Source organism: Pseudophryne corroboree, chromosome 5 (genome assembly GCF_028390025.1).
Source record: "Pseudophryne corroboree isolate aPseCor3 chromosome 5, aPseCor3.hap2, whole genome shotgun sequence".
Taxonomy (NCBI): domain Eukaryota; kingdom Metazoa; phylum Chordata; class Amphibia; order Anura; family Myobatrachidae; genus Pseudophryne; species Pseudophryne corroboree.
The window spans coordinates 88,371,034-88,388,721 of NC_086448.1; positions in this window are offsets into that span (position 1 = coordinate 88,371,034).

A 17,688-nucleotide genomic window follows, 5' to 3' on the forward strand; every position below is an offset into this window, starting at 1 on the left:
AAAACTGATGCAGGGCACGCTGGGATGTGTAGTTCAACAACAGCTGGAGTGTCATGGTTAGCCATCACTGTCCTAGGAAAATTTGGTTTTAAAATGACCTGCGCCTTTAAAAAGCTTATTAAACACTTATACAGGTTGAGTATCCCATATCCAAATATTCCGAAATACTGACTTTTTTGAGTGAGAGTGAGATAGTGAAACCTTTGTTTCTCTAACGTCCTAAGTGGATGCTGGGGACTCCGCAAGGACCATGGGGAATAGCGGCTCCGCAGGAGACTGGGCACATCTAAAGAAAGCTTTAGGACTAACTGGTGTGCACTGGCTCCTCCCACTATGACCCTCCTCCAAGCCCCAGTTAGATTTCTGTGCCCGACGAGAAGGGTGCACACTAGGGGCTCTCCTGATCTTCTTAGTGAAAGTTTTAGTTTAGGTTTGTTATTTTCAGTGAGACCTGCTGGCAACAGGCTCACTGCATCGAGGGACTAAGGGGAGAAGAAGCGAACTCACCTGCGTGCAGAGTGGATTGGGCTTCTTGGCTACTGGACATTAGCTCCAGAGGGACGATCACAGGCCCAGCCTGGATGGGTCCCGGAGCCGCGCCGCCGGCCCCCTTACAGAGCCAGAAGAGCGAAGAGGTCCTAAAAAATCGGCGGCAGAAGACGTTCCTGTCTTCAATAAGGTAGCGCACAGCACTGCAGCTGTGCGCCATTGCTCTCAGCACACTTCATACTCCGGTCACTGAGGGTGCAGGGCGCTGGGGGGGGCGCCCTGAGACGCAGTAAAACATGATAAAAATACCTTACATGGCAAAAAAAATACATCACATATAGCTCCTGGGCTATATGGATGCATTTAACCCCTGCCAGAATATACAGAAAAACGGGTGATAAGGCCGCCGAAAAGGGGGCGGAGCCTATCTCCTCAGCACACTGGCGCCATTTTCCCTCACAGCTCAGTTGGAGGGAAGCTCCCTGGCTCTTCCCTGCAGTCACTACACTACAGAAAGGGTTAAAAAAAGAGAGGGGGGCACTAATTAGGCACAGTATTAAAACATACAGCAGCTATAAGGGGAAAAACACTTATATAAGGTTATCCCTGTATATATATATATATAGCGCTCTGGTGTGTGCTGGCATACTCTCCCTCTGTCTCCCCAAAGGGCTAGTGGGGTCCTGTCCTCTATCAGAGCATTCCCTGTGTGTGTGCTGTGTGTCGGTACGTTTGTGTCGACATGTATGAGGAGAAAAATGATGTGGAGACGGAGCAGAGTGTCTGTAACAGTGATGTCACCACCTAGGGGGGTCGACACCTGAGTGGATGTACTGTTGAAAATTACGTGACAGTGTCAGCTCTGTATAAAAAAACAGTGGTTGACATGAGACAGCCGGCTACTCAGCTTGTGCCTGTCCAGACGTCTCATAGGCCGTCAGGGGCTCTAAAGCGCCCGTTACCTCAGATGGCAGATACAGACGCCGACACGGATACTGACTCCTGTGTCGACGGTGAAGAGACAACCGTGATTTCCAGTAGGGCCACACGTTACATGATTGAGACAATGAAAAATGTTTTATACATTTCTGATAATACGAGTACCACCAAAAAGGGGTATTATGTTCAGTGAGGGAAAAACTACCTGTAGTTTTCCTGAATCTGAGAAATAAAATGAGGTGTGTGATGATGCGTGGGTTTCCCCCCGATAACAATTGATAATTTCTTAAAAAGTATTGGCTGTATACCCTTTCCCGCCAGAGGTTAGGGTGCGTTGGGAAACACCCCCTAGGGGGGGATAAGGCGCTCACACGCTTGTAAGAACAAGGGCTCTACCCTCTCATGAGATGGCCGCCCTTAAGGATCCTGCTGATAGAAAGCAGGAGCGTATCCAAATATGTATTCACACACATACTGGTGTTATACTGCGACCAGCAATCGCCTCAGCCTGGAGGTGCAGTGCTGGGTTGGCATGGTCGGATTCCCTGACTGGAAATATTGATATCCTAGATAAGGATAGTATATTATTGCCTATAGAGCATTTAAAAGATGCATTTCTATATATGCAGGATGCACAGCGGAATATTTGCCGACTGGCATCAAGTATAAGTGCGTTGTCCAATTCTACCAGTAAAATGGTCAGGTGATGCGGATTCCAAACGGCATTTGGAAGTATTGCCTTTGAAAGGGGACATTTGGGGTCGGTCTTTTAGACCTGGTGGCCACGGCAACAACTGGGAAATCCACGTTTGTACCCCAGGTCGCCTCTCAAAATAAGACGCCGTATTATCAGGCGCAGTCCTTTGTTGGCAAGCGGACAAAAGGTTCCTCTTTTCTGCTCGTGACAGAGGGAGAGGAAAAAGGCTGAAGAGATTACCCAGTTCCCAGGAACAGAAATCCTTTCCCGCCTCTGCAAAGCCCTCAGTATGACGCTAGGGCCTTACAAGCTCAGGCACGGTGGGGGCCCGTTCTCAATGAATTTCAGTGCGCAGTGGGCTCACTCGCAAGTAGACCCCTGGATCCTTCAGGTAATATCTCAAGGGTACATATTGAAATTCGAGACGTCTCCCCCTCGCCGTTTCCAAAAGTCGGCTTTACCGACGTCTCCCTCTGACAGGGAGGCAGTTTTGGAAGCCATTCACAAGCTGTATTCCCAGCAGGTGATAATCAAGGTACCCCTCCTGCAACAGGGAACGGGGTATTATTCCACACTATTGTGGTACCGAAGCCAGACGGCTCGGTGAGACCGATTCTAAATCTAAAATCTTTGAACACTTACATACAGAGGTTCAAATTCAAGATTGAGTCACTCAGAGCAGTGATTGCGAACCTGGAAGAAAGGGACTACATGATGTCTCGGGACATCAATGATGCTTACCTTCATGTCAAAATTTACCCTTCTCACCAAGGGTACCTCAGGTTATGGTACAGAACTGTCACTATCAGTTCAGACGCTGCCGTAGGGATGGTCGACGACACCCCGGGTCTTTACCAAGGTAATGGCCGAAATGATATCCCTTCGAAGGAAGGGAATTTTAGTTATCCCTTACTTGGACGATTCCCTGATAAGGGTAAGATCCAGGGAACAGTTGGAAGTCGGTGTAGCACTATCTCAGGTAGTGTTGCGGCAGCACGATTGGATTCTCAATATTCCAAAATCGCAGCTGGTTCCGACGACTTGTCTTCTGTTTCCTAGGGATGTTCCTGGACACAGTCCAGAAAAAAAAAAAAAAAAAGGTGTTTCTCCCGGAAGAGAAAGCCAGGGAGTTATCCGAGCTAGTCAGGAACCTCCTAAAACCGAACCAAGTCTCAGTGCATCAATGCACAAGGGTTCTGGGTAAAAATGGTGGCTTCCTACGAAGCAATCCCATTCGTTAGATTCCACGCAAGAACTTTCCAGTGGAACCTACTGGACAAATGGTCCGGGTCGCATTTTCAGATGCATCAGCGGATAACCCTGTCACCAAGGACAAGGGTATCCATCCTGTGGTGGTTGCAGAGTGCTCATCTTCTAGAGGGCCGCAGATTCGGCATTCAGGACTGGGTCCTGGTGACCACGGATGCCAGCCTGCGAGGCTGGGGAGCAGTCACACAGGGAAGGAATATCCAGGGCTTAGGGTCAAGCCTGGATACATCACTTCACATAAATATCCTGAAGCTAAGGGCCATTTACAATGCTCTAAGCTTAGCAAGACCTCTGCTTCAAGGTCAGCCGGTATTGATCCAGTCGGACAACATCATGGCAGTCACCCACGTAAACAGACAGGGTGGCACAAGAAGCAGGAGGGCAATGGCAGAAGCTGCAGGGATTCTTCGCTGGGCGGAAAATCATGTGATAGCACTGTCAACAGTATTCATTCCGGGAGTGGACAACTGGGAAGCAGACTTCCTTAGCACGACCTCCACCCGGGAGAGTGGGGACTTCACCCAGAAGTCGTCCACATGATTAAAAAACTCGACAGGTATTGCGCCAGGTCAAGAGACCCTCAGGCAATAGTTGTAGACGCTCTGGTAACACCGTGGGTGTACCAGTCAGTGTATGTGTTCCCTCCTCTGCCTCTCATACCCAAGGTACTGAGATTGATAAGATGGAGAGGAGAAAGCACTATATTCGTGGCTCCGGATTGGCCAAGAAGGACTTGGTAACCGGAACTTCAAGAGATGCTCACGGAGGATCCGTGGCCTCTACCTCTAAGAAGGGACCTGCTCCAGCAAGGACCCTGTCTGTTCCAAGACTTACCGCGGCTGCGTTTGACGGCATGGCGGTTGAACGCCGGATCCTGAAGGAAAAAAGACATTCCGGATGAAGTCATCCCTATCCTGATCAAAGCCAGGAAGGATGTAACCGCAAAAACATTATCACCGCAATTGGCGAAAATATGTTGCGTGGTGCGAGGCCAGTAAGGCCCGACGGAGGAAATTCAACTGGGTCGATTCCTACATTTCCTGCAAACAGGAGCGTCTATGGGCCTGAAATTGGGGTCCATTAAGGTTCAAATTTCGGCCCTGTCAATTTTCTTCCAAAAAGAACTAGCTTCAGTCCCTGAAGTTCAGACGTTTGTAAAAGGGGTACTGCATATACAGCCTCCTTTTGTGCCTCCAGTGGATCTTTGGGATCTCAATGTAGTTTTGGGTTCCAAAAGTCACATTGGTTTGAACCACTTAAATCTGTGGAGTTAAAATATCTCACATGGAAAGTGGTCATGCTGTTGGCCCTGGCCTGGGCCAGGCGCGTGTCAGAATTGGCGGCTTTATCCTGAAAAAGCCCTTATCTGATTTTCCATTCGGACAGGGCGGAATTGAGGACTCGTCCTCCGTTTCTCCCCAAGGTGGTTTCAGCGTCTCACCTGAACCAACCTATTGGTGGTGCCTGCGGCTACTAGGGACTTGGAGGCCTCCAAGTTGCTAGACGTTGTCAGTGCCCTGAAAATATATGTTTCCAGGACGGCTGGAGTCAGGAAATCTGACTCGCTGTTTATCCTGTGTGCACCCAACAAGCTGGGTGCTCCTGCTTCTAAGCAGACTATTGCTCGTTGGATTTGTAGTACAATTCAGCTTGCACATTCTGTGGCAGGCCTGCCACAACCAAAAATCTGTAAATGCCCACTCCACAAGGAAGGTGGGCTCATCTTGGGCGGCTGCCCGAGGGGTCTCGGCTTTACAACTTTGCCGAGCAGCTACTTGGTCAGGAGCAAATACGTTTGTAAAATTCTACAAAATTGATATCCTGGCTGAGGAGGACCTGGAGTACTCTCATTTGGTGCTGCAGAGTCATCCGCACTCTCCCGCCCGTTTGGGAGCTTTGGTATAATCCCCATGGTCCTTACGGAGTCCCCAGCATCCACTTAGGACGTTAGAGAAAATAAGAATTTACTTACCGATAATTCTATTTCTCATAGTCCGTAGTGGATGCTGGGCGCCCATCCCAAGTGCGGATTGTCTGCAATACTTGTACATAGTTATTGTTACAAAAATCGGGTTATTATTGTTGTGAGCCATCTTTCAGAGGCTCCTCTGTTATCATGCTGTTAACTGGGTTCAGATCACAGGTTATACGGTGTGATTGGTGTGGCTGGTATGAGTCTTACCCGGGATTCAAAATCCTTCCTTATTGTGTACGCTCGTCCGGGCACAGTATCCTAACTGAGGCTTGGAGGAGGGTCATAGGGGGAGGAGCCAGTGCACACCAGTTAGTCCTAAAGCTTTCTTTAGATGTGCCCAGTCTCCTGCGGAGCCGCTATTCCCCATGGTCCTTACGGAGTCCCCAGCATCCACTACAGACTATGAGAAATAGAATTATCGGTAAGTAAATTCTTATTTTTTTGATTGCTCAATGTACACAAACTTTGTTTAATACACAAAGTTATTAAAATATTGTATTAAATGACCTTCAGGCTGTGTGTATAAGGTGTATATGAAACATAAATGAATTGTGTGAATGTAGACACACTTTGTTTAATGCACAGAGTTATAAAAAATATTGGCTAAAATTACCTTCAGGCTGTGTGTATAAGGTGTTGATAATGTCAAATATTACCTTAAAACATAAAGCTATACACAATTACCGTGGAGCCGCCATGGCCGCTAGACTTATTACACACACTACGGACTAAGTACACTATTTGCGTACTAAGTACCGTATGGGTACGCACTTAGCGTAGCAGACGCTGAGCCATGGGCGCGACGCACGAGCGGCACGTACGCTCGCAGAGTGATATACAGTAAACCTTGTTAATAAAACAATGCAAGGATATGCTTATACTCTAAACCTTAGTAGTCACATATTGTAACGATGTAACGCCTAAAAACCTTCACAATGCTTATGCTGTTATAGCGATTGAGACGCTAAGAAAGCCCTTTGCAGAAAAGTGAAAACACCACATCGGTTTGTGTAAACCACTGGGCTCTAACCCCGCAGCGAATTATTCAGAGAAAAAAAGGTAAACAAATACAAGTTATACACTACAAGCTAACAAGGAAATCTAACAGTATAACAGAGAATAATGATGGCTACAGAGAATATACATACGTGGGGAATCGATCGCAAGCGCGACCTGGATCCAGTCCTCAGCTATTCAGGTAGAAAAACCTTCAGAGTCTGAGTCCGACCAGGCAACAGTGGTCTTTATATACACAACATACATTCACAATACAATGGTCCCTGTAATCTCATTGTTCATTGGACAAAGGGATGTGTCTCTACATTACAGGAAAGGTCATAGGTGGATTTGAACAGGTGGGCTGTGTCTTTCCCCAACTGCTCTTGTGGGTAATATCCTCTGGATTCCCACCGCATGTGTAATTTACAGCAAATACAGTTAATGTTCATAATCTACTTCTGTACATAACTATACGCAGGAGCAAGCGATCCTTTCCTAACTAACACCGGAATGTTACCCTTAAAATACCGTACAGCTGGATACTAGACACCACCTTTCATCCTTTATCTGACCCTTCCTATTATGCAAAGAGGAATCTCTCTGTCCAGGAACTGTTTAAACTAACATTACTCGCTGACATGGTCTAGGGGAACAATATCTACAAAATGCACTATTTGGGTTTAATATGCTACGTTCGAGTCGCACGCTACACGCTCACAAACTCCGCCGTAAATACCCATATCATGCGCACGAGTCGCTGGAGCGTCTCTTACGCAACTTGCGGGTATGTGTACGCACGGGGGACCAGGTGCACGAGCAGCGCGCATGTGCATAAGGGGTTAGTACAAGGGATATGTATCGTGATATTTTTTGACTTCGACAGCCCACCCTTTGGCAGTCAACAATAACTGCCACAATCTAAACAATTAAGCAGAAAAATATACATTTCAATGAAATACCTATAAATGATTGGGTGGAGGGAGGAGAGGAGTAGGCGGGAAATGTATGGCCTAGTGGGATAGTAAAAGCATGTATGTATGAACTTCATGTCTGGGGGGCATGTATCATCGTGCCGTACATGTTCTAGATAAGCTTTGAGGTATTGCGAAGTATACATTAAATCCTTCTTATCCCGTATTAAGGGTCTGTAAGTGGGCCAACAAACACTACCGAGCTCTTTTCGGTTTCTTGTTCCAACAAATGGGGTGCACATTAGTTGATTATACATGGAGGGGGAAAACATGTGATTGCTAATATATGTGCATATATCACCTGTCGACTATGTGTGTCACTACCTGAAGATTGTAGAGATAAAGATAAGAAACATCACAAATACATTCATATGATAATGTGTGTAATTGTCCTTGGGTGTCTGTTGAAGTCTTGTCCGGATAGGTGTATCCTTGCTGTGGGTGATAATCAAAGTCTTTCAAGTGTCCATAAAAAGTCTTTAAAGTCTCTAAAGTGTCTCTCAAAGTCTGTGGAAATGTCCATCAAAGGTCTGTAGAAATGTTCATCAAAGTCTTCTTCCGAGTGGATGTCTTTTTTTTACCTTTGAGAAAAACAAAGGAGAAACGGGTGAAAGAAACGGACCGTGGAATCACGTCTTATCACAACATTGTCTCAATTGATGGGTCATAAATTAATCCAGTTGTTGTAACAATGCCCTCGCTCCTCAAACTCATCACTTTGGTACTGCGCTTGCACTGCATTAAAATCCGAACGCATCTAAATATCAAACCAATCATTATGACAACTCCCAGGATACAAAGGAGAAATTTTCCTACATTCACGATAAAATTTTGAGCCCATTCTCCTACACCTGAGAACCAATTGCGTGGGTTCAACCATGAAACCCAGCCGGTCAGTTCATTACTCACAGCTGTAAGGGTAAGGTTGTGTCTCCTGCGGAACTCCCACTTCAATTGCAAGATATCGTCCATCTTTTGATCTATGACCTCGGTTTGGTCATCGGTGCTGTTTGTGATATATGTACAGCACTTTACACCATACTGAGTTGCTAGGGTGACACAATACCCGCCTGTCACTGCTGTGATGTAATTGAGAACCATCCTGTGCTGGATCAGTTCCGTTTTGTAAGCTTGCAATTCCCTCCCAGTATACCTGAAGGTGTCATCATACATCTCGGTGATATTGTCTTATCAGGTTCGCTAGCACATTAATATACCCAAAATTTATAATTCCTCTGGCGGTACGGGCGATATCTAACGCAAGTAGGAATTGAATCCCGGTGGATTCGTGGATCAAATCAGAGGCTGCGTGCTCTGTCCTATCTACATGGTGTCTCTTAACAATGTGTTCGTAGTGAGTATGAGTGTAAGGAGCTTGAGCATTGCGGTGAACGTCTTTAATCTTATCATGGGTAATGGTCATTACTTCTGGCAAAACTCTTCAAATGTAACACAGTCCCTCTGAGTTTGGGGCAAGCCACTTATACGCCTTCCTCCCACATATGAAATATGCATCATCGGGGAGAACATATGGGACAGAATATGACATCACCATATTGCAAACCTTACAGGTGAAAAATCCTATCCCTAACTTTCATCTGTTCAGTACACGTATCAGGCTGTATGATATGCGCACAGTATCCTGGTGATACTTCTCCAACCCGCAAGGTCCTACTTCCTAGAGTATACCTATACCAAAAATATCTCCCACCATCGGCTATTTGGCGTATAAATTCAGGGTCTATGGGCATTCTATCGGCTCTGTGTGAAAATGCCATGGTTTGGTTATTCCATGTCACTTCCCAATTTCCCGGCTTTCGGGGATTGGAAATGTTAAAACATATTAAGGACCTATCTACATGATATTGGTGGAGCTTCAAACTAGGAGGCCTAGAAATATTAAATTTCTTGTCCACCGGTCTCCTACCCCTTAATTCAAGTACCTCATCTATTGTTAAAGGGTACAGTACTAGTCTTGACTTGCTCTGACCTTGAGGTATTTGTGAGCACACCCAGCATTCCGTTTGGTTTAAAACCTTTCCCACTAATGAGTGATGGTCACTCAATGGATGACGGTCCATGTTGATATTAAGGCTGGACTGACATCTCTGGATGCACCCGTCCTCAACTATGTTTTCACAATTCCTACAGATACAATTCTCTTCAGCTAACAATCCTTCACAATGTCTCTTAGTGTCATGGCTACCAGATCGCCTTTACTCAGTGATTGTGTTGCTCTTGGAATTCTACAAATCCATCCTGATAATCAGAACCCATTCCAGATCCCTTCTCAACCTCACTGGTACTCTCACAGAAACAGACTGCTCTGGTCAACAACAGGGTCAACAGGAAAACACGGACTGCAGTCTCTTGGGGCGAGTCCATCTTACAGGAGGAGAAAGAAAGAGTTGTAATGGGGGAAAGAAAACAACTAGGAGGGAAAGAAAACTTGGCGCGACAACCGCCTCTGATCTTGTAGTTCTCTGTGCTCAGGTGCCGTGACAACAGTCCTGCCTCTCAGCCTTCCCGGAACAGACACTCTACTGATATGGTTTCCTCCACCCTCTGCTCTATGTCACGGGCTTTCTCTGGGTCAGCGACCTTCTTACAGTGGGACGAGTGGACCCAAGTCTCTCTCTCGGCAACCTTCAATGCTGTCGTGCTGGTCAGTAAGACTTGGTATAGTCCTTCCCAACGGTCAATCAGGCAACCTGAGCGTAGAAAATTCTGAATCATTACATAATCCCTAGGTTCAATGTCATGACAATTACTGTCTGGCAGATCAGGAATCACCAGTTTTAGATTGCTATTCTGATTCCTCAACTGCTTGCTCATCTTAACCAAATACTTTACAGTTACTTCATTGTTACATTTCAAATCATCCTGGGGCTCAATCATAACATGGGGTTGTCGACCAAAAAGAATTTCAAAGGGGGACAGATTAAGAGGGCACCTGGGAGTGGTTCTGATGCTGTACAATACAAGTGGCAAAGCTTCTGGCCACAACAGTCCAGTGTCAGCCATTACTTTGCTCAACTTGTTCTTAATAGTGCTGTTCACTCTTTCCACTTTCGCACTTGCCTGTGGGCGGTACGGAGTATGCAGCTTACTATTAATTCCCATTAATTTGCACATTACCTGAAAGACTTCACCTGTAAAATGGGTACCCCTATCACTTTCAATTGTTCTAGGGATACCATACCTGCACACAAATTCCTGCACTATTTTCTTTGCAGTAAACGTAGCGGTATTTGTGGCAGCGGGGAACGCTTCAACCCGATTTGAAAACACATCAATACAAACCAATACATACTTTACATTTCTACAAGGTGGCAATCAATCTGTATTACCTGGAAAGGACTGTCCTTTGGCGGAATATGGGATGGTTCTGTTGGTATCGCCTTTCCAATGTTCTTCCTCAAGCAGGTGTGAGGCATGTCATTTCCCTTTTACCCGCATGGGAAGAAAATCCTGGTGCGCACCAGTAGGCTCTTACCAACTTGCACATACCTTCTTTACCTAGATGAGTCAGCCCATGTGCCGCCTCCGCTAAACTCGGAAGGTATGCTCTGGTTGCCACTGGCTTACCCTGTCCAGAGTCCTGAGGACTCCTGGCCATATCCTTTTGACCTCCAGACTGCCTTTTCCTGTGGAGAACACAAATTTTGCATTTCACTCCATTTCTGTGTGTTGACGGTATTGAATACCATCAGTTGTGTGATGTCTGTCTGTATGGGGGGTACTGGCTGCTGATTTAGCATCTTCGTCTGCCCGGCTGTTACCAAGTGACACTGGGTCTTGGCTGTACGTGTGGGCTTTGCACTTGATAACAGCCACTCTGTCAGGTTCCTGTATCGCTGCTAAAAGTCTTTTGATGTGGGTCGCATGCACCACGGGTGTGCCAGTTGCTGTCATGAAATATCTGAGGCGCCATAGGGCCCCGAAATCATGCACTACTCCAAAGGCATACCTAGAATCCGTGTAGATATTGGCCGACTTACCTTTAGCCAATTCACACGCTCTGGTTAGGGCGACCAGCTCAGCAAGTTGTGCCGAGTGTGGTGGACCCAGTGGTTCCGCTTCTATGGTACCTTTTGTCATCTACGACTGCGTGTCCAGTACACAAGTCTCCCGAGTCCGTCTGTCTGTGGCAACTACCGTCAGTGTAAAAAGTAAAATCTACGCCTTCCAGTGGGTTGTCACTGATGTCGGGCCTTGCAGTGAAAGTTTGGTTCAAATATTCCATACAATCATGTGTGTCAGTGTCTACTAAATCCTCCTTCACCATCACTCTCATCCCCCACCCTTTTGTGCCTGTCCAGGCACACCTGGGAGATACCTTGCAGGATTTAGTGCGCTGCATCTCCTTATGGTGATGTTTACAGGGGCCATTAGTGCTAATTCCCACCTTGTAAATCGTGCAGATGAGACGTGTCTGGTTTGGGCAGAATTCAGTAAGGCTGACACTGCATGAGGTGTATGGATGGTCAGGTTGTGTCCTAGCACTATATCTTCGCTTTTACTCACTAGCAATGGTATCGCTGCAACACTTCGCAAGCATGTGGGGAGGGATTGTGCTACCGTGTCTAGCTGAGCGCTGTAGTAGGCTACCGGCCTGCTGGCATCACCATGCTTCTGGGTTAAAACACCTGCCGCACACCCAGCACGTACCGTACAGTTCAAAGGGTTTCCCATAATCTGGCATACCTAATGCTGGTGCCTGCGTTAGGCACTGCTTGAGTCTCTCAAATGCCAGTTCGGACTCATCTGTGTGCGAAATCCGCTCTGGTTTGTTTGACGAGACCATCTCTTGCAAAGGTTAGGCTAGCATGAAAAACCCTGGGATTCCGTTTCGGCAATACCCACACATTCCTAGGAAAGTGCGGATCTGTTGCTGGGTTTGTGGCAGAGTCATGTCGCGAATCGCCTGTGTTCTATCAGCGGTGAGGTGTCTCAGTCCTTGTGTTAAGCAATGTCCCAAATATTTTACCTTGGTCTGGCATAACTGCAACTTATCCTTTGAAACCTTGTGTCCCGTATCAGAAAGATGAAACAAAAGCTGTTTCGTGTCTCTCAAGGACGATTCGAGTGAATCAGAACACAGCAGTAAGTCATCTACATACCGTATTAATACTGATCCGCTCTCAGGTTGAAAGGATTGTAAACAGTCATGCAAAGCTTGGGAGAAAATACTTGGGCTGTCAATGAAACCTTGTGGTAAGCGAGTCCAGGTGTACTGTACTCCTCTGTATGTAAATGCAAACAAGTATTGGTTGTCAGGGTGCAGAGGTCAACAACAGTGAAAAATTTCGCAGTAGGAGGGATTTGCATAAGGATGACAGCTGGATTTGGCACTACGGGGAATTGGCACTCAACTATTTTGTTGATCCCCCCTTAGATCCTGCACTAGCCTGTAACCCCTCCCCCCACTCTTTTTCACAGGGAAGATGGGACTATTGGCAGTGCTGGACGTCCTAACTAGGATGCCCTGTTGCAGCAAGCGTTCTATGATTGGGTACACTCCTAATTCCACCTCTGGCTTCAGAGGATACTGTGGGATTATTGGAGCTATCCTACCATCTTTTACTTGCACTACTACAGGAGCTACATTTGCCATCAATCCAGTGTCTTGTCCATCTTTGGTCCAGAGGGACTCCGGTATCTTAGAGATAATTTCCTGTACCTTGGATGGACACCTGTTTGTAACAGCAATGTGTGACATTAACCTTTGTGGGGAGTCTAACATATCCTGCACTTCCTGAGCGTGATTCTCGGGTATATCTAAGAAAACACCTTCAGCAGTACAATATATGACACACCCCATTTTACACAGTAAATTTCTCCCAAGTAGATTAGTCGGAGCCGATTGCAGCTAGCAAAAAGGAGTGCTTGGTCTGCAAAGGCCCTATCGTAATCTCTGCTGGTTTACTTAAAGGGTAGTGTTGTACTACTCCTGTTACACCCATTGCTGGAATTGTTTTACCCGTGGTTTTCATACCCACCGTTGAATTTAACACTGACTTGCCCCCCCCCCCCCCCCGTATCTACAAGGAAATGTAGTGATCTACCAGCTACATCAATTGTGACCTCAGGTTCACTCCCAAGGCTCGCAATTAGTTTCACTGGCTGCAGACTACAGTTGTGGCCGCACCCCTATTATGTGTGGTGACCTCCCCGCAGCGCGCTGGCAGCTACAATATGTGAGGGGGGTAACTGAGAATTTTCGGAGACCTGCCAGTCTCTCTTTGGTGGGTACCTCTTTGTTTCCCCTGTATGCGGTTCATAACTTCTCCTCTGCGGTCCCTGATCCCAATTATGTGCGTCATACTGTGTGTCATGTTGTGGTCTAGGGGGTCGATATACCTTATGTGGGTCTTTAAAATTACAATTTTGTGCGTAATGTCCTTCTCTCTGACATTTAAAACATGTTCTCACATACGACTTACCAACAGGGGTCTGGGGTTTAGGCTGATGTGGCCTTGTTGTAAGGGCCTGTATACTTACTGTCATCAGCTTGTCCCCCTGTGACTCCCTGTGCCTAATGATGTTCCAATCATGCTCAATAGCGGACTCTCTCAAGGCATCCACCGAGATACCTCTCCAGCTAGGTTGAGTGGTTTGTACCCTGGTTCTCAAAACTTCCTTTAACCCGTCCATTAATACGGACACCGCTACCTCCCTATGGTGTACATTATTTTTAATGTCTTCGATCCCAGTATATCTAGCCATTTCCTGCAGTGCTCGATGGAAATAGTCAGAAGCAGTTTCACATTCTTTTTGTCTAATGGAGAAGATTTTGTTCCACTTGACAACAGTTGGGAAATATACTCCTAACTGCAGATTGATCTGTTTTACATTCTCCTGATTGTACTCATCAGTGAGAGGTACCTCTTCATCTAATTTACAGTCAGCGATGAATTTCACAGGGTCAATATTGGAGGGCAAACATGCCCTTAGCACTGTCCGCCAATCTTTGTTATTGGGTTCGGCGGCGTTACCTAGTTCTTTAATAAACTTTTGACATGCGGCTAGATCTTTCCTGGGATCGGGAAATTCAGACATAATTGTTCTCAATTCTGTCCGGGACCAGGGGCAATGCATAGCAATGTTCCTGACGGGAGTGATTCCCAGAGCGTCAGTCTTCCCATTGGGGACTGCGATCACCCCGACAGGATTCAGTTCAATTACATCACTTTGTGTTGACTCTACAATGTGAGTTGCAATTGTTTCTCTATAATGTACAGTACCGTACTTACTTGTGGACACGACCTCACCTGTCCCTCCACTAGGGGCCTTTGCTACTGCTCTTACTGGTTGGGCCGTGCCCACTTGAGTTTCTTGTATGGTGGCTGCTAGAGAGCATGCCAATATCGTGCTGGGCTCATCTTCTTGGTCGCAGTCCTGAGGGATGTTTAAGATGGGATACAACTTGCACGGGTTAGCATTTGCATTAATACCTTTTATCTACTTTACTTTTATCATCATTAATACATTTATTAGGTGCACTCTTATCGTATACCAGTATGCCATTCTCTGTAGCCATTTTCTCCCCTGTAATGTACGGTGGTGCAGTTTCTATCAGTTTCCTGCTAGGGTTGGAATCAGCTGCTTTAGCTAATCCCCGTTGTATCTCACCCTCCTGTTGCCATAACTGTAAACAATCATAATGTCTAATCCTTTGTTTCCTGGATTTTATCAGACATATACTTCTCCTTAGATTTTGCAACACCTCAGGACTAAAACTGCCTACGCTAGGGAACGGTTCCCTATCTTCCACAGTAATACATTCCCATTCATTGCACAAAACCTCTGCGTGTGATCCATATTTCTCACACATTATGTACCTCGCCGACCCTTTGGATCGTGGAATATCAACCTGAACCCTGGTTGATCGTCCCTTACTTGAGCAACTGGCCCCCATCCTTTGCAGGTATTGCCTTTTCAGCTAATTCCTACAAAAACCAAATTACTTAATATAAGGCAACGGTGAAAGTTCAACGAGTGCTCTCACCCACTCTCGCCCACGTCGGCCAATACACCTACACACTGTCCGCAGTGCTGGTCGTACCCAACGTAGGGCCCTGCGTAACCTCTATTTACTGAGAGCGTGTGGGAGTATGCTACCCCTCCCAGTAAATATCAGTTGTTGGAGATTTCCTGAGTGAACAGCGAAACTCCCTTAAAATAAAAAAACTGTTACACAAATCACGTTGCGTGTACAATTAGCGTCTATGATCCTGCGATTGTAAGCAAATTGCGTAATGGGTATCAAGTTGAACTAACTAATGCACACAGTAACGTGCGGTACAGTCGCACTGCGTATAAGTATCTGTTACTTATCTGCTGCACGACCAACGGAATCGATTGTTTAGGCTGCGAAACCTCAGCCGGAGCGTATTCTCTAAACGGGCCTATATGGGTACTACGCAAACCCCCGGGGCTGCGCTCTCACCGCTGACCTTTCTCAGGCTACGGTTTTCAGAGCTTTGCTTGACTTAGTCAGGGGATTTCTGACTTCGCTGACCTCTTGGTCTGCTGTTTAAACTTGCTACCTTGCTCCTTTTATACCTTATCAACGTTAACGTGAGCAAGCCAATCTCACGCCACCAAGTGTTCACTCTACTGGTGTACTATGGGATTCCGGGTTCACAAAACCTTTATTTGCATACACACGCTCGTACACTCATATACACTTTAATTTTTTTCTGCACAGAAAATTTACTTTCATTCAGGTGAAACAGCCTAGTCCCAGAGGTGATGCAATAAGAGAAGGTTTTTTTAAACTAGATTTTGGACACCGATCAATTTGTGCTATTATCGCGTGGCTACCGTGTCGCCTAAACTAAAACAATTATATTGTGTGATTTGTATTAAGTGGGCGTACCTGTACGCACGTTGCGTAAAATACGCCACGTGTGTAGGCCTTTGCGTTGCGTACGCAGTCTCGCACGCTGTCCGAGACACGTGTATAAAGGCCGGATACGTCCGCAGCAACACAAATAACACGCTTCTATCAATGTAAACGATATTCAACTAAAATCGCTTACTAAACACCACACAGTATCTCCTGTATGAACCTTTATAACTGGGCCAGGCTGCGTGTGTGTTTTGCACTTATTCCCTTAAATATTACTCTATATTTTTAACTAAATAGCAACAAATTTCTTAGCACGTGTCTAATAATCAATGCTAATGGCAACAAGCGAGTATATATGCAAAATACACAAATAAAATACAGGTGTGTGCGTGTGTTACGTGCGCAGTTGGCACTAAACTGAAATTAAACAGATTAAAAAAAAACAATAGCTTTACGTTCTCACCTTTCGGATCCCACCAGCATCCCTACAAACCATGCGGAGCAGACGCTTATCTGATCAGCACCAGTGTATCCCCGACCACAAAAAAAGCTAACAGGGGATACTACCTTCCCGCCCTTTGCTGATAGATAAAGTCTGCCTTGTCCTGCTAGGCTGCGGATATGAGGAGGACCGGACGATGCCCCCAATTGATGTCAAATATTACCTTCAAACATAAAGCTATACACAATTACCGTGGAGCCGCTAGACTTATTACACACACTACGGACTAAGTACGCTATTTGCGTACTAAGTATCGTATGGGTACGCACTTAGCGTAGCAGACGCTGAGCCGTGGGCGCGATGCACGAGCGGCACGTACGCTCACAGAGTGATATACAGTAAACCTTGTTAATAAAACAATGCAAGGATATGCTTATATTCTAAACCTTAGTAGTCAAATATTGTAACGATGTAACGCCTAAAAACCTTAACAATGCTTATGCTGTTATAGCGATTGAGACACTAAGAAAGCCCTTTGCAGAAAAGTGAAAACACCACACCGGTTTGTGTAAACCACTGGGCTCTAACCCCGCAGCGGATTATTCAGAGAGAAAAAAGGTAAACAAATACAAGTTATACACTACAAGCTAACAAGGAAATCTAACAGAATAACAGAGAATAATGATGGCTACAGAGAATATGCATACGTGGGGAATCGTTCGCAGGCGCGACCTGGATCCAGTCCTCAGCTATTCAGGTAGAAAGCCTTCAGAGTCTGAGTCCGGCCAGGCAACAGTGGTCTTTATATACACAACATACATTCACAATACAATGGTCCCTGTAATCTCATTGTTCATTGGACAAAGGGATGTGTCTCTACATTACAGGAAAGGTCATAGGTGGATTTGAACAGGTGGGCTGTGTCTTTCCCCAACTGCTCTTGTGGGTAATATCCTCTGGATTCCCGCCGCATGTGTAATTTACAGCAAATACAGTTAATGTTCATAATCTACTTCTGTACATAACTATACGCAGGAGCGAGCGATTCTT